General features: G+C 39.0%; 1 long non-coding RNA gene across 4 annotated transcripts in view; it reads right to left on the bottom strand.

The window, feature by feature from the left end:
* Nucleotides 1–24679, bottom strand: part of LOC121661222 — a 36791-nt gene extending 12112 nt beyond the window's left edge. Inside the window, exons 1-6 of one of the 4 annotated variants that reach the window (XR_006014883.1) lie at nucleotides 21163–24052; nucleotides 18434–19969; nucleotides 15800–15875; nucleotides 9524–9568; nucleotides 6541–6592; nucleotides 216–336 (exon numbers count right to left, since the gene is read on the bottom strand). This is a non-coding gene — a long non-coding RNA (uncharacterized LOC121661222). Of the gene's footprint in view, nucleotides 1–215; nucleotides 3749–6540; nucleotides 6593–9523; nucleotides 9569–15799; nucleotides 15876–18433 lie in introns of all 4 variants that reach the window. The other 3 variants (XR_006014885.1, XR_006014884.1, XR_006014882.1) reach the window with 3 other exon arrangements.
* Between the last annotated feature and the right edge of the window lie 150 nt (nucleotides 24680–24829).

The raw sequence follows: 24829 nt of genomic DNA, 5'->3' as shown, positions 1-24829 counted from the left end.
GAAAATGGTTTTTTTAATCTGCCCTCTCTGAAATTATCAATTTGAAAGATTAGACTGTAAAAAAACCCCTGTGTATTTCATCCTGAAATGATCTTCAAGTTAAAATATAAGTCAGTGAGGGTACAATATAAACCAATACACTCTAAAGATACCAATTTGTGCCTTTTTAATTCACCGGGTAAAAAAAAAGAAAAAATAGAAATGTTTTAACTTACTTGGTTCAGAGGAAAAGTGATGGTTTGGTTCTTGCCATTTCTGAGATTCAGAAATTTCTAAATTTCACCTCAGGTATCTTCCAGACCATTTCTTCATTATTTCTTTCAGCTTTTCCAGTTTCTAATTTTCCACATAAAAATGTATTTTCATTTATAGATCTGACATAAAGTGAACGTTTAAATAAAGTAACTGTAGATAGCAAGCACAAAATTTTAACAAGGGTAATTGACCAGTCAAACAAGCTCAGATTAACTGTGGAGTATTCAAAGTTTTATGTTCAAAGCAATGCTGGGAGAGGGGTGTTAGGACAATAGTGAGTATTAAACAAGGAACATAAATTAGGCAGTCCAATCTCAATTCGGTATTTGATATTTCTAACACAGAGGTATCAGGGTAAACATGGAAGCTTGTGCTTAACTAAAACATAGACAAGATGATTTATATGTCTTGTTCATCTCTATAGATACTTGATATTTTACAGTCATCGAAGCAAATGCTTCAGTCGTAGCAAACTGCTGAAAATTAGAATTTGAAATGTGAGATCCAGCACTGCCTTCTACATCAGCAAATTACATATATTATTTAAATGTATGTATATTTTTATGTAAGTGTTACCCACGCTACTGCTCTGTGGGTTTAACCTCATGTTTGCAAATCACACGACTGGCAGAGTTCGTAATCCCAAAATCACCAAGGACCCTAAAGCCTTGCAGTAGACTAACAGGGTAAGACACTGCCATAGAAATAAATAAATATATAATAAACCATGCAGAAGAATTTAAAACTTGAACTATATATATATTTGAACTTTTGTAAGGCTTAGAGCCAACTGAGCAGAATGTTAGCTGGCATGAATCCAGATGGTGCCCCAATTTCCTTAAGGAGACACCAGTGTCTAGCCTGGTGTATCCATTATTATAAGAATAAAAAGAGGACAAATATTAAGTCCTATTAAAGTAACCCATATGGACCCCCCGAAGTGATAAAGTGAAACAGCACACAGTGTTCCTTCCATGTGCTAATTTGCAGCAGAAATTTCTGTTCACTCCCCTCTTTTCTAACAAGAACTATTTCTCTTTGTGACTGAGGGGAGTGCAGAGAGCAGAATAGTCCTGGAAATAGCAATTTAACCTCTTGCTGATTCAACAACAATTTAGCTAAACAAGTGGAGTCTTCAAATGCATTTATTTAAGAGGAAAAATGTTTCTCTTAAGCACTTATTGAAAGGTCTGGGGAAAACCATGTGTATTCTTACCATGGAAATCCCCCCCTTTACTCACATTAAGTGCTCCTCGCTCATCTCTGCAGAGATGATGTTCACATTGGACTAGAGGCTGATAAGATCTTTTTCATAAGAGATATTTTAATTACTTTACCAGATATAACATGTATAACATATTTATATTTTAAAGTATTTGTTTCGTTACCTATTTTTATAAAACATTTATTGCAATTATATTTGTCATAGAGCTCAAGAGAAAGTAGGAGGCGGGGAAACACGAGGGGTCAATGGAAAGGGAGAAGATTGAAATCCGTCTGATAGAAGTAAATGTAAGGGGAATAGAAGTTAATTTAGCCATCTGATATCTGGCCCAGATATGTGTAAATCAGGAGAGCAGAACTCCTTTCATAAAGGCACGAGGTTATTTCTTTAGACATGAAAGTGGTTAACAGGGCATATAATTTAAAAATCCTGCTTCCACAACAGATGGTTTTATTTACCCTGTTAGAAACTTGACATGGGGGAATCTTCCACTGGAAGCGCAGTTGTGTGTGCTGCAAAATAATCAGATCTGGGTCAAAAATCAGACTGCCCTAATACTTGGTGCCAGTGTTTATATAAGATTGTCACAATCTGTCCAAAGCAGGAAAAGATCCAAATAATTAAATGTATTTAGTGTGTGATTTTTTCCCTCCGAAAATAATTGTGACCATGTCTCAAGTGAAACATCCATAAGGGAACAGGTTTCCAGTGCTGCTTTTTTCCATTTGGTACAGTGCTTGCAGTGTGACTTTTGCAACATCCTTTCTTGACATCAGCCTTCCGATAGGTTCTGGGAAATATGAAGCCATATAAAAATCAGGGTATGCTGAAGAGAGGCTTATGGATGGAAACACTGCAGAGCAGCTCTAGGAGACACTAGAAGGAAATGCTGGAAAACACTGCTCAATCCTCTCCAAATTTCCTTGCTAGTGAATGTCTCAGACCTAAGTACCAAGTCCTGCTCCTCGTTTTTCTGCCCAAGAATGCTGCTGATCAGTCTGACCAGAGGAAAAGTAAAAGGTGCTGTAGCACAAGGACACCCAAACAAGTAATTAAAGGAGAGCCTGGAAAATAGGAGGCAACATCTCAGTACCCTGTGTTAGGTGATGGGACATAATGTTTTGTTTGGAGGAGAAGTGGCCTAAGTTAAAATGGAGATGTTTTTCCAGAGTCCATGGGCATCCTGCATGCATGACAGAGCTGCCAGGAGATGATACCCCTTTAAAAAATCCATTTCCTTCTAAATTCAGTAACTATCCATCCTGTTCATACAGTAAAGGATAAAAATGTGTGGTTAGCTTATGGATCTTGAGGGTTTGGGGATTTTTTTCCAAATTTGCCTAAAACCAGAAGCAGCTTCTAATGAAATTAAGGTCATTGACCAGTTCCAGTGTGATTTGCTATTAGCAGCAGTAGGACCAAACTCCCATAGTGGTTCAGTCATAAGCATAACCTAGACTATATTTTTCTGTTGTTTGCTTCAGAGAAAGGCCATTAGCACAACAAAACTACACTGGTCTGACTGGGCTTCTCACAGATCTTCCTTCAAACTGTGGAGCCAGAATGAGAGAACAACAGAAGTGGTAAATTAAAGATATTAATTAAAAACACAGAATTGGGATGCTGTTCAACATTACTAATTTCTGAATTATCATTAACCTAGAGCTATTACTAATTTTAAGTAGGAATGAACCATACGAGAGTTTTATCAGTTCACTAACAACAAATTTTTTAAGGGAAGTGAAAAGAAGTGATACCAGCACTCATCTGCAGCTTCATTGTTACTGTACAAGAAACTGAAAAAGGGTGGCTCAATGGCAAGCTAGAAAAACTGTTTTATACAGACATTCACTGAACAGGACAATCAGGATCTTGGGGGTTTTCAGAAAAAGAAATGAGGACAATTTTAAATGCAGTTTTTTAAAAGTAAATGTATATTGCAAGGGCTGGAAAGCTGATTAATGTTACTTTGGGTTTTATGGCTTGATTAGCTATAAATTCTGCAGTGCTGCTGCAACAGCAACACAAAATTGTATGTGGGTTTTTTTTTTTAATTGTGGCATTAATTTCTCTGAATCTCTCATTTTTCTCATACTGAAAGTTTGTTGACTCGCTGATTTTCACACTGTTGGGTGTCCAAGCTGTGCCTGGCTCAACCGACCAAGCCTCGTATCTTGGCTCCATTAAACCGAGTGGCAAGCTGGCTGCAGAGGGAAGGGTTTCATGTGTTCACAGCAGATGTTCTAAATTGCCTCGAGGGCATTCGCACTGCAAAAACAGGAGAACACGACAAAGTCTACAATTTCTAACATATATACCAAGCAGCTGGAAGCTTCTCAGACTTTCCACGTGCTATGGAGGTACTTTGCAACGTATCAATGTCAGAAGTTCCTACTTCAACATTTTCCATAATGATTTCCAAGGAAAGAGCTCTAGAAGTCAGGAAAATGCATGGGTTAGGTGCTGTGCAAATTGTGTGTCCTTTGACATAAACCAATTCCTTTGAAGTGTTAATTTGGAGAATTTTTCTTCTTACTCCCTAAGTTTAAAAGGCAGCTAAAGCACTCTGGTAATGATAAATTTTTGAGATAAGACAATGGATAACAAGGCTAAAACAGAATAGTCCTTTTCTTCTTTAATTTTGGGTATGGCGTAAATTTCTTCTTAGGAAGCCTTGGGAGCCACTAACAAAAAAATTTTTTTCTTTGGAGGAAATTTAATTTTAAAAAAAGAAGCAGACAAATCAATCAATGGATATTGTGGACAAAATACTTTGTACTTGCCTCCATCAAAACAAGTGGATGAAATTGGAGGGGGCAGGAGGAAAAAAGGGGGAAAGAAAGGAAAGAAGGAGACAGTATTTTTTCCCGTTTCTAACAACACCATGTATTTTACTTTTGAATTTTTTCCTGACCACAGTATTGTCTCCTCAAGGAAGTGAAGTTAGTTAAATTGCTCCTGTATGTGTTTTTTCTATTAATACCACTTGCAAGCAGCCTTCCTGCAGTTTGATTCTGTGTCTTTCCTTGGCCACATCTGCCAACTGTGTGAAAGCATATGTGCAAGATCAGTGACATTGAGGAAAGGCAGAACACTGACACCACGTTAATTCTCCGTGGCCAGGCTCTGTGGATGGTATGTGGTGGGGCAGTGACCCTTCTCCCGGCAGTGGTCCCTTGGAAGGGCGGATGCTAGGCAGGGAGAGCTTGTCACAGCACCTGTGCAGACCGAAGGAACCTCTGCACATCTCAGTCTGCAATAACAGACTGCAATTTCTGCTTTACGGGCAGAAAATGGTTTTTGTTGAAAAAATTAATCAATGTGATTGTGCAGGTAGTCACAGAAATTACCATATTCTGAGGCTCATGAAACCATTTGGGTTTGTTCAGAACAATAACTCCCATCATGTACCATTGCTACAGTGATAGCAAATTTATACTAGGTCCTACAACAGAGAGCATGGTTGTTTTCATGAGTTCTGTATCAAAACCATATGTCTTTGCTTGATTACATGGGTCTTTTCTGGACAATGATAAACAATTAATAAGTAAGAGCTTCAGTATTATCTCATTATCTCATTAATAGCTTTTTTCAAAAGCACAGAATTTTGTTAGATTTTAGCATTATGTCCACGCACATAAAAATTCAGAAGACAATTCGTTGACATAAAATCACTAACCTAACATCTGAAAGAGCCCTGTGGGAGGTGTGTGATGGTTTGAGATGTGCTTATAGTGATGGATAACTACTTCAGGCACCAGGCCTTCCAGGGTGAATTATTTTCAGAGAAGTCAGGGTTTGCAGAAGGTGAGGGTGGAAAGTCAGGTCCCTGTGAATGAGTTCATCTATCCTTGCTGGACACACTGTCCTACCTGCTGTGACTTTCCTCCAAAGAACTTTGCCTTGCCATGACCTGACCTCGGTCTGTTATTTAGACATCAAAACAGGCAGATATTTTCAGGTTGATACAGTCAATCCTACCAGCAATGTGTACCTGAGGCAAAACACCTGAGCTGTCTGTGGTGAACGGATGTGACACTGAACACATCTGCCTGTTATTAGGGAGATCTGGAGACCCACAGGTGTAGGATTTTTTAGTTTAATGCATCATTAACAAGAAAAAAACTCTAATTTGAAACAGAGAAGACAAACATTAGAATTTTTTTCAATCATTTAAGTTACATAGTTCTCACTCAAGAAGCTTTGATCATGTATAATCCTGTTGAAAGGCTGACTTGTAATCAGCCTCACATACATTATGTTGCAATGCTGTAGCACTAGTGCATGACAGAACTTTATTTTCCATTAATTCATTCTTTTCTGGAAATATAAACACTCTATATGCTTAATATCCCTAAAAATGAATATTATTGCTTCTTAAAATTGCCTGTTAATGAGAATTTTGCTTGCTATTAAAGAAATCTGAGTGCCTGAGGACCATCTTCCAAATGCTGACGCACCTATTTTCAACACCAACAGTGCTGAACAATCAAAACAAAATCATCCCAGACACTGCTTTTAGTAAAAGAAACCATATTTTTTAACTGATCAAAATAGATGTTTACAGCATCAGTGAACCACAACTGATTTTAAAGTAGGTTTTCACTGAACTTATGAACAGTTTTGTATCTACTCCAGCGCAGCAGTGATGGCTGTGCAAAAACATCCATGCAACAGGCAGTTATTTTCTAAGGAAAAAGCCTGTTGTTCTAAGAAGGTGCCAAAAAACAAAAAAGGTAGGAAAGTCTGCACTGAGCTGAGTCATAAAATCCATGCAAATACAGGGCCAGGTAGAGCTGTTGGCACTTGCAGAAGAACCATTTCCCCAGGCAGGGATACTCTGACTGCAGGAGGGGGCTGAACACACTGGTGTGTGGGAAAGGCTTCTACGAACCTCAGTCACATCCAGTGTACCTTACTCTGGCAGCAAAGAGCTTCTGTGTAGTAACAAATCACCTAATCAGGAATAACTGAAAGCATAACTGTGCACTCCACAGAAAGAATGGAATTCATACTGTTATCAGTTTTACAGAATATTAACTAAATCTGGATTATCCTACCTGCAGTTTTTCATGTAGACTTGTAAGAGCAAGAGCTTCATGCAGTCAGAATCTGAAAGGAAATAGTTACCCAGAGTTGTTGATACAAATCTTGTGTTTCAGGATTAAAAACCCTTCTTCCCAGTTTTGCAAACTTAAAGCATTACAGGAGAAACAGAACAATTCCTTATCTTACTTTCACGCATAAGTAAGGGCTTCTGATAGCTTTTGGTGACTGATATTATACACGTGGAAGCTGGATTTAAAGCTTAGCACAGTTTGAATATCTGGATTTTTTTCTTTCTATTTTCTGCTTTTTTTTTTCCTGTGCTGGGAAGCAGGGAGGGGAATCCCTTCAGTTTATTCTAGATATAAGTGTTAAACTTCAGCGTATTTTGGAAAATCTTAAATTTACACAGAATGTGGCACTGATGAAGGAAATAGCTGAATAGCCTGTTTAAAAATGCTAAGATTATTTCTATGTAGCAACAGTGAAAGAGAAAACATTTCCCCAAACTTCTAGGTCTAGTGTCTGCTTTTTGTAGCTGCTTATAGATCTGTGATAAATTCTTTGGCTTACTATTAAATCTTAATCCCATCTGCATTTGTGTTTAATTTTTTGCTGGCACTAATAATGTAAAGAACATTTCCCTGCCCATGGCAGGGGGTTTGGAACTAGATGATCTTTAAGGTCCTTCCAACCCAAATTATTCTGTGATTCTAATGTAAAAAAAGGTTTACAAAATTAATGATTCTGTGTTTTTCATCATATTGGAGAAAGAGATCATATTTATAGGGGTATACTCAAACATAAAATATGGATAAATAATCTTGATCAGAAATCATATTTTCATTATATTCTAGTAGGATACAGGAATACCACATCAAAAATCTTTCATTTTGTACTTCTGATATCCTGTGGTGTTGTTCTGAGGGAGCTAGAGAGCTACTGGCAGTCGTGGGTGTTATTTGTGATTGTTCCATTCTAATTCTGTGTTGACATGGAAAAATAAAAGAAAGACAGAAATTAAGTTTAGGGGGAAAAAAGAGTTTGCCTCCACTCAGTTCTAAGTAGAGATATATTGACACCACAAAACCTTCTTTTGTGGCAGTAGGTGTAGTCACTGATGGAAAGGTGTCCTTACTGGACAGCCGGAAAAGGAAGCCATGGACTGAGTGGGTCTGACTGATGATTTGAGACAACACCTCCAAAGGGACCACTGCTGTTTCCAGCTGAAGCATCTAAGCAGGCAGGTACCCCCTACTGCCCTGGTCCATGCAGTGTTATCTTTTGTCTCCAGGGCTGTCCAACTGACATGCCTCCTATGTAATGTTAATTGTGACGAGGGGCAAGGGGAGAGGGTGAGATAAAAAACCCTCTGCATTTATCACTTGATAATGCATTTTAACCATTTGGCAGCATATTAGGATACCTTTTTTTCCCAGCCACTTGCATTTGTTTTGTAAAAAAGCTTTCTATTCTTAAAGCAATACTGGGTAAAAGAACAGAAGTAAAAAACTTTTTGAAATTCACTTGTCTAAATGCAAAAATAATCCGTCTGAGAAATAAATATTTTGCAAGCAAATATATAATTTAATTTCCTTCTACCAAAAACTGCTGAAGGTATTGCACATAACTAATTAGTGCCCACAAGAAAGGAGAACTTTTTGATTTTGTTTATTCTGATTCCCATGATGCTGACATAGTTGTTTGTCTGAGAGAGGAAGCTGACAAAACATAAGTGATATTAAAGAAAACAATGCTTTCTATATTATTATTTATACTGAAAATAAGGTGAAAGTAATGCAACATAAAATTATGTGGCTTTTTAAAAAATAGTTCACTGAGGATGCATTTGTAATGATACATCCTGGGTTTTTGCACAGCCAGTGAAGTTTTATATCAAACATCTCATAATGCACCTATTGGAGAGGCCCAAGTATAATTTAGGAAACCCTATATATTCCCAGCATACCGCTGAGAATAGTGTAAAGAAATACTTTCTTTCCTGGGTTAATTTCCAGCATATCTGTTTTTAGGAACCGTGCACTTCTTCATTATGTATAAATACTTATTTTTTCCCTACAGGCAATCACCACATAACACATAGAGGCTGCAAACCATAACTATACATAAATAAATAGTCCCACAAGGACTTTCTACAGAGACTGTATTTTCTGATATTCAAAAACATATTCTCCTGCTCTTTTGTTAGATGTCTAATTTCATTTTCACCTAAAAGTATAGGACAAGGAACCAAGCCAGATCCTCACACATTAGGAAACCCATACATGCCCACAGTACATGGAATTATTGGCTCAGAAAGTCATTAGAAAGGTGTCCAGCCACTAACTTTTCATTTGTTGTATCAGGATTTGATGCCAATCCATATGTATCAGGCATGAACTGTAACATCAGAGTAACCTTCTTTACTGCACTGCTTAATAGTGTCCTCAATACCACAAGGTTAGTTCATACACTGAACCAAGAAAAATACATCAGTTCAGTGTTAGAAAAATTTTCTTAGATTTGAAGAACCAAGCCAAGAATTTTGTTTTATTTCAATGGAAAAAGTGTTGTTTTGGACTTTGTACAGTTACGGCCACAAATGGATGCATGATATAAACTACAGACATCAAGGAGGGAAGACAAACCCCACATGAAAAGAGTTTACAATTGCTTCGCTTGTCTGCTATACTGGTGTCTAGAATAAAGATGAAGTACCAATTGTAAAAGACTTAAAAATCTTGAAAGAATGAGGAGGTATAGTTTTCCCTGGCACCTGGAGCCCTGTTTCTAAGGGTAAGGAAATTGAAATCTGTCTGCTGAGTTCTGTCCTCGTAAACCTGGTTGCCTAATAGCATCCTGTAGGCCCGTGACATGGTAATAAGCTGGAACCTCAGATTAAAAATATGTACAATATGAGGAGAGACTATACAAATTGAAATTCCATCATTTTAAAATATTTGAGGAAGAAGGCAGTGGTGTAATTAAAGTACTTACATTTTTGAATAGGATAAATGAGGTCAACTCAAGTTGCTATGTGCACTGCAAAAAACAAAAAAATGAATGTTAGTTAAATAAATAAACATGCAGCAGGTGTTTCTAACTACTTTTTCATGCACTGAGTTATAGTGAAATAGTAGCTGTATCAAACACAGGAAAAATTAGCTCATTCAACAAAGAATTAAAAAGAAAAGACACAAGCAATAGGCTCTAGATAAGGAACCTGGAAGTATTATTTTTAGATGCCTGAATTATAGCCATTAAAAAAATTCTTTTCCAGCTCTCACTCTGCCTTTAGTTCCTATAAATTAGTAACACACATTCCGACAGAAATAGAACTATGTTGCACACTCGCCTCTGAAAACAGAGGTGAAACACATCTTCCAAGCCACACAAATAAATCCAGGCTCTCAATATCCCGACTCTAGTAACAGTCTGTGAAAGCAGGTGTTTGTTTCGAGCATTCCTGTTTATTTTACACTAAAGTCATATAATGCCATTAATGCCCACTTACAAAAATTTAGAAGACTAGACAAAGTCTTCTCCAGAAGTGATGGCAGTTTTCATGGAACAGTGTAATTTTCAGGACAGAAGAAAGAAGACATCAGTGCTTTAATGACAGAGTAGGTATTGAGATTAAATGCAGCAGCTCAGCAAAGCTGGCCTAGATTTCAAAAGAACAGCTCACAAACTAAGATTTTAAGAGTAGAGTGGACTTTCCTTGACTTCTCCACTGTCCCTGCGCAACACAGCAGGACATGTTCCCTTTGGCTCACATACCCCACTTTGTACGTCTACTACCCAACAGATACACTAAACAACAAGTTCAGCAAATACTAAACAACATCAAACACTATTCAGTAACTTTTTTCCAGTTTTACCTAACCATAAGTCAGCCTTTTCCATGCAATTAGGTCATGTAAGAAAGGAAGCAATGCCAACAGCAGCTGCTTTATGTAACTCACTTCAGATATTTCCCAAGGGGAAGAATTGTGCCAGTCATATTTCACAGAATAAATGGTGGTGCTTTTTCCAGGAGTTTGAGCCCTGTGGTCAGACACCCATGTTGTAGCATTGCCTCTGTCATTGCTGGCTTTCTATATCATATGCAGCACTGCTGAAATACAGAGACCTTTCAAATGACAACTCCCTAGAGTCCTCTTCTGAAGGACTCCTCTTTCCCAAGATTAGTGATGGTGTTCTGACATGCAGAGCACTTGGCATACACATAGTGCATATATTAACATACACGCCAAAAGAAAAATTCAAACTATTCAATAAAAATTAAGTTCTTAAACTTTCCAACTTTCCAGTTTTCCCTCAGAGGGGCAAGTCAAGATGTTCTGTTGCCTGAAGGAGACCAAGAGCATCACTGTGATTTTTTAGTTTTATTCCTCTAAACAATCCCTATCTGACGCATCTTAAAAGTCATTTCAAACAAAACCTGAATACCCGAAGGCACAGCTGAACTTCTGTGTCAGAGAGCTCTCTCAGGCCATGCCCTCACACAGTACTAACTACAATCCTCAGGCAGCTCCTGTGTCACCAAAGAGCAAGTATTTCTTCAGTGTGTGATTGATACCTGGCCCAGAACATTTCACCTCAGCATAACACCATCCTTGGAGATACTCATAAGTCATCTGGGGATGGTTGGAAGAGACAACCACCAGAGGTACCTTCAGCCTCAACCATTCTGCCATTCAGTAAGGGCTTAATAGGGTTTAACAGGCTGCATGAAGCACTTTATACTGGATTTCCACCCACAGATTATACGTTTCTTCATTTATCAGGGCCTTAACTTGTGTCTTTTTTCTCCATTCGAATCTTCAGAGTGCACCCGGGCTGTCTGCAAGGCACATCTGGATTGTATGAATGAAACTATCAAGCACATAGAGACCATCTCCAGTTTACAATTCCTTATATGGAGCTAGGTACCTTGACTCCTTGAGTGATAATTTTCAAGTTATTATTCTGATGGATATTATTCTTCAGGTTTCTTTGTGAGAGTTTTTTCATGTGCAAGCAATTTTCCTTTATTTGCTAATTTTATTTTAAATTGCTGAGAACAGCTGGAAGCCAAACAAGAATAAAGGTCCAGTGGTACCTTCGCCTACATTTGGACAAGCTGATTATGTGCCATCTGACCCCTAAATGGGATCTTTTTCTAGCACTCCAGAAGAATAAGAAAGTCTCCCCTTTGCCTACCAAAACAACTCTGTGAACAAGGATTTCACCTTAAACCTTAAAGATCATCTCATTTAAACTCCCCTGCCTTGGGCAGGGACACCTTTAACTAGACCAGGTTGCTTAGAGCTGCATCCAGCCTGACCTTGAACACTTCCAGAGATGAGGCATCTGCAACGTGCTGTAGGTGTGAGCCCCCCACTTTTGGCTGCCCCCCTCGTGTTGCATTTTGGGGACACAGAGCAATGTCACCTCTCTGGTACAGCTTGGCAGAGCAACCAGCAGGTCAGCACACCCCGAGCAGGCAGGTTTTGAATACAGGAAAGTGAACATGAGGGCCAAAGGAGAGCCATGGACTAGCAGGGATTTTTTTGCAGGCTCCAAAATGTTCCTGTTCAGATAAAAATGGTAACACTGGCACTGTTTTCTTGCCCCGAAGTAGCTGATTTCATCTAAATGTTACACAGTCCTAGAGGAATTGGAAGGGTGAAAGCAGGAGGCAACTTTAAAAAGGGAAGATTTTGTATTTTCAGGGCAGGGTTTTTCTCTTTGTTCTACACCATTAATTATACATATCATGCATCTGATCTGACAGTTTGATATGCTTTGCATCTTAGGTGAATCTTTTTCCTGGAAGGGAGGAAAGAGAAATTAAAAACTTGCCAGGGTTAAGACTCAGGAGGAGACCTCCCTTGTCAGGATATTATTATATTTTTTTAAAGTCTATACAGTTGCTGAACACAATTTTCAAAGCAAAAATTTTTGTCTAAAACTCAGATCCTTAAACCCACAATACAGAAACTTAAATAAGAAGCTTGATGTAATGCCGAGCAGCCAGTAATCCCAGGAATGCCAGAGAACTGCTGAATGCTGTGCAGGCTGAAAAATCAAGCCAGCAAACTGCAGATACTACGTTTTCAGGTTTTCATGAAGATATAGTTGTTGAAAATTCCCTGATTAGCTGGAGAATAGAGCTGTGGTTATCTTACAGGAGGAGAAGGAAAACGGATATTTCAGATTTAGATGCTGAAATTGAGGTGTAGGAAAACTTGCTTCCTACCTAATTTAACCTAAGTTTTGAAACTTCACCTGTAAAGTGGCCATATCATTTTTTCCTACCATTTCTTCTAAGCTCCAAAGGTCTCCAAGGGCCCAATTCCCTTATTTTGTGTATGGAATGTATATGCCCAGATACTGCTTTGGTGTACACCAGAATAGTATCACACCGGGCTAGGGAACACAGATAAGGACTAAATACCTATTTCTTAAAAACCAGACTGTATTATTAGAAGAAAAGTCCATCTTAGTTGGTCACATCCTTATCCCCCCTCTTCCCATCCCTGCTGCCTGTCTTTGTGGGGTGCCCATCCCTCACAACCAGACCTGTTGGTGCCCCAGACAGGCTCTAAGTTTTATTGCCTTCTTCCACCCACATAACCACCAGTGGAATAATGTGGCTTCATGATTTGAAGGAAAGGGTGAAAGGGTGGCTGTGGACTTTGGATCCTTTGCTTGGTTTTGAACCTTAAAATTGAGGAGAATTTACTATTAAGACTTGGCTGAGCACCTTCCTAACACATCACAGAATGGCCCTGTCTCAGCCAGTTTCGAGCTTATTAATTTATGGCAGAGATTTTAGGCTTCCCAAATGTACCATCTATTAATAGACAGCTTGATGATCAGCAGGCTCCTGCCCTGTAACTTTGATATAAGTACACTTCCCTCACCACAGCCAAAGAACAGCGTGGGAGCTGCCCAGCACTGTATCCCAACTCCTGCTTTGCTGAGCCCACGGCTTCACATGGGCAGCAGTCACTCCTCATAAGAGTTTGCACTTCTTCCCTGCACCCTGAAGCCTTGTTTTTGGAACACCTAACGTCAGTCTTCTGTGGCTGACCCTCGCTGCATTTAACAAGTATCTTTTGTTTCAGCAGCTTTTCTGCTAATCTCACACTTGGGCGCGATCACTGTTGACGAGGTGAACCTCTTCGTGGAGCTGCTGCTGCAGAGGCCTCTGCTTAAATGGAAGTGGCAGCAGTTCAGCAGGGCCTAACGTACGTTCTTTGACAGAATATAGATTCCCAAAGAGAAGTAATTCTTGCCGCTGTCATAAAACGCTGCTTTTTTCAAATGTCAGCACTGTTTGGCACTGCCATCAATAGAGCAACTGCTACCACCATCTACTGGCAAGTGCATAGAAGGGAAAGAGTAGAGGGCGGGTATTGCCTTCAGGTGCATCTCAGCGGGAAAAAAAACCCAAGAAATACAGTATATAATCATCTTTCATATGTCACCAGCCAGTGCTGCACTAGTGACAGCTCTCCAGTTGCACTGGTAGGGAAGAGCCTCAAAAATGAGCTCCAAGGTAAAACCTATTTGTTCCCTGCAGCCCATGGATGGTACTTTACTGTTCAGTTCTGCCTTGCAGCAAAAGAAAGCCTGGCTAATCTGCTCTCTACACTGCTTTCACTAGGATGTGGTGTCACAGGAGAGCAGCAAGGGCATCACTAGAAACACAGAGTCCTGACACAAGATTTGCGTATCTGAGCAGAATTCAGGATAGATGGAGCTGGGTCAGCATTACAAAGTAACTGGGAATTACAAAAGAGTTTAAAAAAAAGGAAAAGACTGTGCTGCAGTACAATGATTCACTGTGAATCTGATTCAAATATTATCAAATAGGAACACCTTCTTTTACACTTTTGGGAATTAAAGCAAGCACTAGACAAAATGTACTGATGGGGAATGTTGATACTTCATAACAAATGTTCTGATTTAACTGTAAAACTGTCTTTCCTTAGAGACATGATGGCATAGTTGACTTAGAGATATTAAGCACAGATTCCTGGAGTTTTTTTGAACTTGAGTCTAAATGAACATGCAGGGAAATAACATCTTAGTTTAAGAAGTCACAGTGTATTTCCCCATTTTTCACTGACACTGACTGAAAGATAATTGAGGGTCTTGGATTAGGTTCTAACATGAGGCAAATAAATTAATCCTGTTGTATTCAATCAATTTTGGTTGTGTTCTCTGCATAAATCAAGTCCAGAAGAGGTCTTAGCAAAGACATTTAATTCCAGTTCTGACAATAAAAACAGAGCCAGATTGAGATGATTTTATGGTCATTTTTAGACTATCACAACGGATCATAAAGAAATGCACCAACACCTCTGTCAGAATCAGATATTCAGACTCACAACCAGACAAACCAGGACATGCTGAAGTCCCAGAGCCCTCATCCACATTTCTTCCCGAGCAGCGCACAGGTCACCTCTGCTCTAACCTACAGGACAAACAACAGCCCAAATCTTGTCTGCCTAGATGTGAAGACATCTGACAACCAGTTACTCTCTGGAAGAGACTATCCCATTTGAGGCAGTGGTCAGCAACTTTCAAGCTTCCAGACAAGGATGCTGACCCATTACCATTTAATCTTGATAATCTCCTGCTATCCTTTACCAGATAGAGGGCACAAACTACTGATGAATGCCAAGGAGTAAGAACTGGTACGAACATGATGTAACACAGTGAAGTCCTGAGCCAAGACCTGCTGGACCAGCCAAATTGCATCCCAGTGAACTATCTGAAATGATGAAACTATCAGTTCTTAGAAGTTGTACTCTGCATCAGTGCCCAACACCAAATACTGCCAAGAAGTCTTACTATATTTCACTTTAAGTAACCCAGGCACTTGGAAGATTACTTAAGAGTGCAGATCCCCTCTGCCTGTTTCCATCAGCTGAGAACTCAACTGTGCTCCCACAATCCACTGCATTCCTTGAGAGACTGATACTTTGTAGGAATTTTACCCAAAAAGTGGTGACCCAGTCCAAGTTCTGTACAGTCTCAAGAAACAGCCCCTTGATCAGTGCTCCCACACCTATGTGCAACAACCTTGCTCCATGTTTGCCTATCAATCCTTTCCCTCACTCCTTTTTCCCTTCATCAAATATCAGCAGTCCCCTCTTCTTTTCCAGGCTCCCTTCCCTGGCATCTACTGGGGTCACTGCCACCACGGCTTATGGATGAATTTTCTTTTAAAAGAAAATCTTTAAACTTCCTTTGATATAAACACGTACAACTGACCTGTTTCTTCCCACTCCAGAGGGCAAAGTACCAACCTCATAACAGCTTGAACAGTTCTTCAAGCCTTCCAGAGTATCTGAGAAGAAAACAAAAGAAAGGAAAATGGTTTGTCCAAGCCTCTTGGCACCAAAATAATGCAATTTCTCTGATGTTTTGTAATTTATTTATTTTGGAATTAAGGTTAGAAACCAAAGTAAATAATTCTGGCTTTTTCTCCTTTTTTTCACTTCCTTTTTACAATACTGTTGCAAATAATATGATCTCTTTGGAATAACTGTTACTTTTGCTTCAATCTTTTTGGTTTTTCACAGGGTCAAGTGTCCAAGGAATGTTGTTTCTCTGCATGAAAAATCCCAGATAGCCCAAATGTTATGTTTGGTTACTTCACTTATCCTTAAAAGCTAATTGGTTTGTTGTTTTCCTCCAAATCCTACCCTGGATTTTAATAATCTGTGACTGCAGGAAGGTAGTTTTGTGGTAAAAGCATAGTATAGCCTTGATTATCTGTCATAATTACATGACTTTCTTTATGTCCTATTTCTGGGCCTAATTCTGACCCTGTAAATCCTGTCAGATGCTGCAGGTACACAGTATCTCCATTTTCTCCATTTCCTACTGATTATTTTACAAAGACATTCAGCACATCATGGATTTGAGCTTTGCTGGTGTCAACAGCTCCCAGCTGGGTAAGAGAACAGAACCAAGCTCTCTGTGCTTGTATCTTCTTCAATAAAGAAAACTGGAATGCATTGAAAGCATCTAAATACTTAAAAATTTGTCAAAAGTCAGGTGTTGAAGTCTCCTTTTCTAAGGTGACTTGGTCACTAGATGCCCAGTCACTACACAGGTGTCAGTAGGGCCTACCCCTGAGAATTTTATACAGCAACAGTTTCTTCTGTTTCAGCAGTGCAGTGATGTTTATTAATTGCTCCAAGAGCCTTGCATGAAAGGACTTGCAAAGGTAGAATACACTATTCACTCTCATTAATTCATTTCATAAACTACCTCAATGTCCTTCTTAAGCTGCTGCTGCATCTGGAGCTGTTTCCAGTTACAGTTGGGATTAGCATTAGACAAAATGCAAATTTGAATAACCTGGCTATGAAAGGAAAAGAACAGGCTGTTCACACCATTTTTATTTGCAATATTATGTATTTTTACATATCCTGCAAACATTAATGAACAAGTAAATGTTGACTGTTGGGCTCCCTTCTTTCTGATTAATGCATTTCTTCATAATAAGCTATGATCCTCTACGTTTCCCTCCAAACCCTGTTGCCTGAACTATTCATTAATACTCCAACTAAAAAAATTCTTTAGTTAAACTCTTATGCATCTTTATTGCTTCTTTAAGTATCCAAAGAGTGATGGACCTGTACCAGAGAAACTTGCAGAAATAAGAAATCCCTATTTATTTGCTATGAAGTTGAATAGGTCATTTTTAAATGATCTGCTAAAGTAAACCCAACAAAAATAGTGCCATAGGATTCAAGCATGATTGACCGGTTGCAGCTGCCTTAAAAAACACAATCTTCTTTAAAACATGTCTGTTTCTTCAAGGAAAAAACCCCAAATCTTTAGGGTAAGTTTATCCCTTATCTGATGTAAAAGAAAATAGTTCACTGTAATCAGCTTTCTTCATCTCACTAATGAATAAGTCAAATTCATTTCAGGAACAGAATAGTCTTTCTCATGATGTGACATACTTTGGAATGCTATTAATGCTTTATGCTGCACGCACAGTGTTCGTTTTGAACTACCTATACACTGTTCACAGCACTTTAAATGATTACATAGTAGGTGTGTGTTTATATATAGTATGTAATCATCTCAAATGCTGGGATTGCAATGCGAATAGGTAATAGGAAATAAACTCTACTTTTGATTACATAGGCCTGTGATTAATTGTTTGAACTTTGGTAAATGAAAAAGACTTAATTAATTTTAAAAAAACCAACGAAAACCAGAAACTCCTGAAAATGGGTTGTTATTATTTAAGGTTTATATGTATTTTATGGGGTTTATGTGCAGAGTATAGCAGTTTTTTGGGGTTTGTTTCATTTTTTATTCAATTTGGTTTATTACTTTATTCATTGATTTCCCATAATAATGCTCGTGCTTATATACTGCCTTTCACTTGGGCTCATAAAGTACTTTACAAATATTAATATATTTTTCTCACCCCTTTTATTTACATTCCCCTTCTAATGAAACTATCATAGACTAGCTGTATATAAATTACACTGAGAGAGCAAGAGAAGCAGAAGGCAAAACATGTACCAGATGGGAAAAAAAAAAAATACAATTCCTGGAACAAAAGCCCAAAATGCCATATCCCAGGTGGCTGTTGCACCTTCTGGTCTGCCCTCAACAAGAAGAAGTAGGATCGTGGATAGTAAGGCTGCACTGGGGCTGAGTCAGCTATACAGAGGTCACTCAGACATTGGGTCAACCTGTTCTTAAAAATTTCCTATTACAGAAATTGCCTGTAGAGAGCACAGACTCTGTTCTCACCTTGAACTACCCATGCTGTTGGAAACTTTTTCCTAATGTCTAATCTAAATCGGTTGCTTCAGGTTTAGCTTATTACTCTATGTCTCATTCACTTGGACACAGAGAAAAATTGCTTCCTACCTTTGCAGCAGTCTCTTCTCAGTTGGAAGGCAATTATCCTGTAGCACCTGTGTCTTCTTTCCTCTTTAGATGAAATAACAGCAGTTCATTAAATCCTCAGTGGTAGTCATTCTCATTGCCTTGCACTTGCCAGTCTCTGGTGTTATTTTCCATGGAGCCTAGTGTTGGACATCAGATTTCACCAGAGCACCTTCACTTACCCTGCAGGGCTTGTTCTTTTATAGAACATTCTGAGTTGGAACAGATCCACAATGATCATCCAGTCCAACTCCTGGCCCTACACAGACACCCCAACAATCCTACCACGTGCCTGAGAGTGTTGTCCAAACACTCCTTGGGCTCTGTCAGCCCTGGGGCCATGACCCTTCCCTGGAGAGCCTGCTCAGTGCCTGACCACCTTCTGCGAGAAGAACCTTTTCCTGATATCCAACCTAAATCTCCCCTGACACAGCTCCAGCCATTCCCTCAGGTCCCGTCACTGGTCACCAGAGAGAAGAGTCCATTGCCTGATCTTGCGTACCCAGTGAGTGCTTGTGTTTTGCACAACAGCTTGACACCGTTTCTTTCCACTAATGGTGCCCAGTAATAGCTTCAGATCTTCCCCTGCAGTTTCACCACCCAGTGTATTCTGGACTGTCAGAGCTGGCTGTCCTTGTACAATCATATTGTTGGTCAGCATTGTACAGTTCATATTTGTCCTCAATTCAACTCTGCTCTATTTTTCAGACCATTTCTCTAAATTATAAAGTTATTGGAAAAAAAATTCTTATTTTCCCAATATGCCTGAATCTGCCTAGGATGATATGGTCTGCATATTTACTAAGCCTAACCTTTGCTTCATTATGCAAGTTACTGATGAAGAATTTACTGCTGCATCCAGAGTACACGGGATCCTGCTTGAGCGTTTGGCAGTGAGTCATTAATACCCTCTGTGAAGGAGGCTTTCCAGAGAGTTCTGTATCAAGCTTAGGGCAGTTTAATTACAGATGCACTTTTCCCAGTCTACTTTGGAAGCTGCCATGTTATGCTTACAAGGCTCAAAGTGCACCACTCTGGCCAGTTCTACTATAGACGCTCTTCTTTCATAGAAAAAAAAACAGGTTTGAAACTTGGATAATTTGCTTTTGACAGACCTTTGTTGTTTTCCAGTTCCTTGGTTCATTTTGTTCTGTGCTGGCTTTGGGTTTTCTCCTTAAAAATTATTTGTTTCTTCAGTATTTTTTTCTGGAAAGGCTTGCTGATCTGTAATTCCTCTGAACTTCCTTTTCCCTCTTTTTAAAGATAAGGGCTGCATTTACTCATTTCCAGGATCTAGGACTTCATAAATCCTTCATACTTTCTCAAAGATAATTTTCGATGCCTCTATTTGATTCACCTCTTTCATAGCTCCCAGTAAAGAGAGACCAAGTCCACCCAATTTCACAAGTCAAATGTTGCTTAGCTCCCCTGTGATGATTTCTTCTCCTGCTGTAGCTCCAAATCCTGCTTCTCTTCCAATGTTCATGTGCAGCTGATCTTCCTACTGAGAACTGAACTCTGATTCACAGAAAAAAAAGTGGTATGAAGTATGTTAGCTTTCTCAGTGGTACCTATCAGGAAAATTGCTATCTAAAACAGTATCCTAGCACTCTCCATCATTGATAATCTCCCTATTCTTTCCTGGAGTGTCGTATTCTGTGCCCTAATGAAAAGGCTGATACTGCAATAACCAGAATAACTCCTGCAGAATCCCACTTGATACATCCTTCTCATTGCATCTTATATTGTACAATTTGTCATTATTAAACAAGCCTTATCAGTATAAAGGGCTATTTGGGCATCTTCCTGCTCCTTTCACTTCTCCTACAAGATTATTTCAGAAACACAGATTTGACAGGAGGCTTGAGCAGTGTCCATGAAAGGCTCTCTAGCCACAGGCACTTACCACTTTAATTCTGCTTGGCATTTAACAGATTTCACTTATGTGGTTACAAAATATATGGCACTGGCATAACACTTGCCATCAGAAGAGTTCAAAGCACTTTCCACATGAAACTTTTTAATAAGGCAAAAGTAAAGTGACTTTCCGGAGGTTGCCCAGCAAGTTACGGGCTGAGCCAAGATCACAGTCCAGACATCCCAAATCCCAGGCCAGTGCTCCATCATTATGTCATCCAGGCTCCCCATATTATTAATGCTCAGCCTAAATATATTCTTGTAGCAATTGATTTAATGCCATTAGTTTCAGACAGCTAACCCAAAGCTCCTTTAGTTATCCAGCCTCCAGGGATTTACTGGAAAAAAGAACTTCAAGACTGATCCAGAAAATAACATAATAACTTTCCCGGGAATCTTAGCTAGAGTTTCCTAGTGGTAAAGTTATTTTGAAGGAAAATGATCACCTGTAATTCTAAATCCACTGAAAATCAAATGTAAAGATTACATTTAACTAAGTACATTTGTGAGCAGGCCCACAATGATTTTCTGCATTCCCTTTTCAGATGGTAACGTTCAATAAAGATGTATAGTAGTAATTAATGGCATGAAGTCAAGACAATGATCATGATACATGAAAAGAGAATTAAGTAAAAAATCCTTAGGGTCTTAAAGAGATAGTAGGGTGGGTGGAATTGGAGGCTGCAGAAAAATTATATCCATTCACCATCTCTTGGGCACAAGAGGAGATAAAGTTTCTGCATGAATTATAGAAACAGACCAGATTAAACAACAACCAAAGGGAGATGAAGTACCTTCACATACAGCCATAGAAAGGGACTTTGGAGTCCCAAGTCCTTTGTCAGTGGCCAGAAGGGTGCAGTTCAAAGTCCTCAGAAGATGGCAGAGAAGTTGGAGAACTCAACTGTTGATTAAGTGTGTGAGAGAACACAGGCAATTGGGACAGCAAGACAAATATGCGCCAAGAGAAAGATCAGGAGGAGGTACAGAAATCTTCGTATTAAATGAGCCACACAGTTTTCTTTGCTTTTGGCTTTCATAATCCATCTTACTGAACTAGGTGGAAGAGGCTAAATACACTTTTCAGTCCAGTGTCTCAGATCCGTATATAGATTTTCTCACTCACCTGGATACCTCCATGGTGTAGTTTCAAATTACGGAAGCTTTCAGAAAGATCTGCTTATGCTGTGTGTTCTCCAGGACTGTATATCAAATAATGGAATATTATCTTCTTTCCATGTACATTGTATGTTTCCTTTACAGAACATTTGTTTTTCTCATCTAGACTGCCTTTGGAACAGACCTTATTCTTTATAGTGCTTTTTAATTGCCATTATATAACAATGCCAATTACTAGGTTTTATATCAATGAAATTTACCATACTTTTTACAATTTAGAATAACTTGTTTTTATTATCTGTGGTTCAATATGGATGTCAGTGTTCTTAACAGCTAATCTAGTAATAGCTTCTGTTTTCTACAGCTGAGTACTTTAAGAGAATGCCTCGTGCTTCAAATACTCTATTGGGTACACAGATAAAATATAAAATAAAAATATAAAATACAGAATCAATTATTTAAAGAGAAAATTTAAGAATTGTAGTAACATATAATGGAAAAGTAAGACTTTCTCAATTCTAAGCAGAAACAGCCCTGAACAAATGGAAAAGTTAAATTTCATCCTACCGCATTTTCAGCTCACTGATGCCACAATTTTACATGGATAGAAAGACTAAACATCTGATTTTCCTTTACATTCAGATTCAGCATCCACCAAGCCTGATGCATTATACTGTCTGAGTACATCCCAGCCTCAGAAGAACAACTGAGATTTTAAATGGTACATCTTAAGGATGGAATATTTAAAGTAACAGCAGACTTGAGGAAAAAATTTCTCAGTATGTTTTGTACAAGAAAGACCACTCCAGTTACCTATGTACCCAAGCTGAGATTTAAACATATTTTTATGTATATACAAGCATATATAAACTATACACAAATATACTTTTTATAAAGTATATACAAGTATATTTTAAGTATACTTTTCATGACAAAGCAGAAAAGAAAAGCCTGTGACTCATATTTAAGGTACAGAGCAGATTTACATGCAAATCTCTCAACTCATTCAGGGGAGATGTTTATCTGCAGGCAGAAAGCAAACACCCCTCAACACTAATCTCATGGGATTGATATCTCAATGTCAGAACTCGAGCTCTGAATCTTCAATAAATTGCTCAACCCCCATATAATATGCAACTGTATCTCTGTCTGCCATGAACCCTGTTTGAATCCAGCGCTGCTCGTTTTATGTCAGGCTGTTTATCACCATCCTGGTCTCAAAGCACAGGAGCAGTCAAACACCTGCCTCCTGCACTCAACTGCCAGGTCTGAACTTGGAGTACTTGAAGAAAACCATTATAAATCTCACACACAGTAATTTGCAGCGTTTTATCAGCCTCCACTAGTCACTGATCAGACTGCAGCAGTCCACAGTCCTCCAAGCCTTAATCCTTGTGATTTCTGCTGGCAGCCCCTCAGCAGCCTGACCTGCATGGCCACCTGCCTCAGCAATACGTGACTGCATAGGCATTGCTTATGGCCTGTCCAAGGAAAGATAAATGTGTTAAGAAACCTCCTTTTCCCTTCCTAAAGCTATACAGTGTCTCCTAACTTTGTCCATGTTTCCTAGTTCTCTGTAGCTGTCTTTTCTGAATCAGATTCCAGTACAAGTGTCAAATGAACCAGTTGTATCAGTCATGACAGTATGATTTCTAACCACTTCTTTTGTTTGCCTTGTCATTTTTCACCTTCAGTAATGAGAAGCACAAGCTAGGGAAGGTCACTTTTATTGCCTGTTTGGACATTGGTAGTTCAGGAATGGAGATTAAAACTTAGAAGAACAGCTGCAGTTCCTTGCACACTAAAGTATATTGCTTGTGCTTAATTCTGATTACAGAGGGGTGTTCTGTTGTACTGTTCTACTTGTGCTGAGATGTCACCTGCCCTTAGCCAAGCACAAACCTTGTGGGTTAACAGTTTTTGGAGAATTTGCTTTTGCCTTTCACCTGAATAAAACCCACCAGAACTGACTTTCACCCTCCAGAACTGACAAAAACCCATGCAGAGATGCATGTATATAGTAACATTAGCTGAAAAGAGATGGCAGCAGCAGCTTTTTGTGGTGTTGATGTGTTTGGCCATTTTCCCTTTGTGTTGGCCTTATCTTTTCCATGTGCTAAACAAAAAAGTTGTTCAAGAGTTTCTTCAACTGTTCTGCACTAATGGGAAAGTTATATCACATAAGGCTGATGTTCCCCTCCCAAGCTGAGCTGAGTCTGGTGCTTATAGAGGAAAAAGCATAAAAACAGCCAGGAAGTATTTCTTTTCTTTTCTGAAATTTTTCTTTGGATCAAATTTAAGAAGTGGTCCTGAGAGAATTCAGTGCATCTCCTGAATACGTTTTTCCAAATATCCTTCCAAAGAGCAAGTCATCACATACCTATAGGTGTCTGCACTTTCTATAGCAAGGACTGTGCTAAATGAACACAAATTGTTTATTTCTACAAAGCTGAAATTTGGTAGTGATGCCATAGTGATTTTTTGCCTTTTCTTTTATACCCCTTTTATATATCTTTTTATAGCTTTTGTATTCTTAGTGTTTTTTGCCTACATTCTTAGACTTATTTGTCAAGCTAGGAGACCAAACATCTTAGAAACCCCAGACCCCAAGGTCCTCTCCAGAACACATTCTGTAAACTAAGATAGAATCATCCAGGGGAAGGTTCCTTGAGGAGGGGGGCTCATTGGAGCCACTCATTGGGGAATTTTTGATAGAGATGCTAACTAGTAAAACCTATAATGTTATACCAAATCTATCGTGTGTGTGTATCACGGGGTGCATTTCAGCACATTCCACCTGCACCTAAGGATCCTTAAAATAAATACTGAGGTAAAACCCCTTTCTTGTCAGGTTTTTTGCATGTTAGCTCAAAGAGAGCTCAGGGGTCTAGCCACAACCCGACAGCACTACAGCAGGCACAGACACTCACAAAAGCGCAGGTAGACAGGGGTGCGCTCCTCACCCAAGGGAGCCGTCCCTGACCAGGGTGTGAAGGCATGCAGAAGGTTTATTGAGATGAAACAATGGGAGGAAGAGACAGAAAGCTGAATATCTGACAGGGTCTAGGGATTTTATAGTGGGGATAGGAAAGGTGGGGATAAGGGATACAGCAAATGGGATACTGTTGGGGAAGATGAAACAGGAAAGTCTTATAAATATGATTGCCTGACAAAAGATTTTGGGAATATGAAAACTACAGGCAACATCGAAATGAAAGCCACTTTTGAAATACCAAGTCTTAGTTACTGAACAACTAGAAAACAATGGTATGGCCACTGAAGGTAATCCCCTCTTGATGGAACAATACCCTCTGCTTGCAAACAGGTCCAAGGGTCAGAGCA

This window comes from Corvus kubaryi, unplaced genomic scaffold (genome assembly GCF_017639235.1).
Source record: "Corvus kubaryi isolate FWS band 111438036 unplaced genomic scaffold, C.kubaryi_AGA036_p1.0 37126, whole genome shotgun sequence".
NCBI classification, from domain to species: Eukaryota; Metazoa; Chordata; class Aves; order Passeriformes; family Corvidae; genus Corvus; species Corvus kubaryi.
The sequence above is the reverse complement of the archived record's forward strand: the minus strand, read 5'-3'. Positions and strand labels throughout refer to the sequence as shown.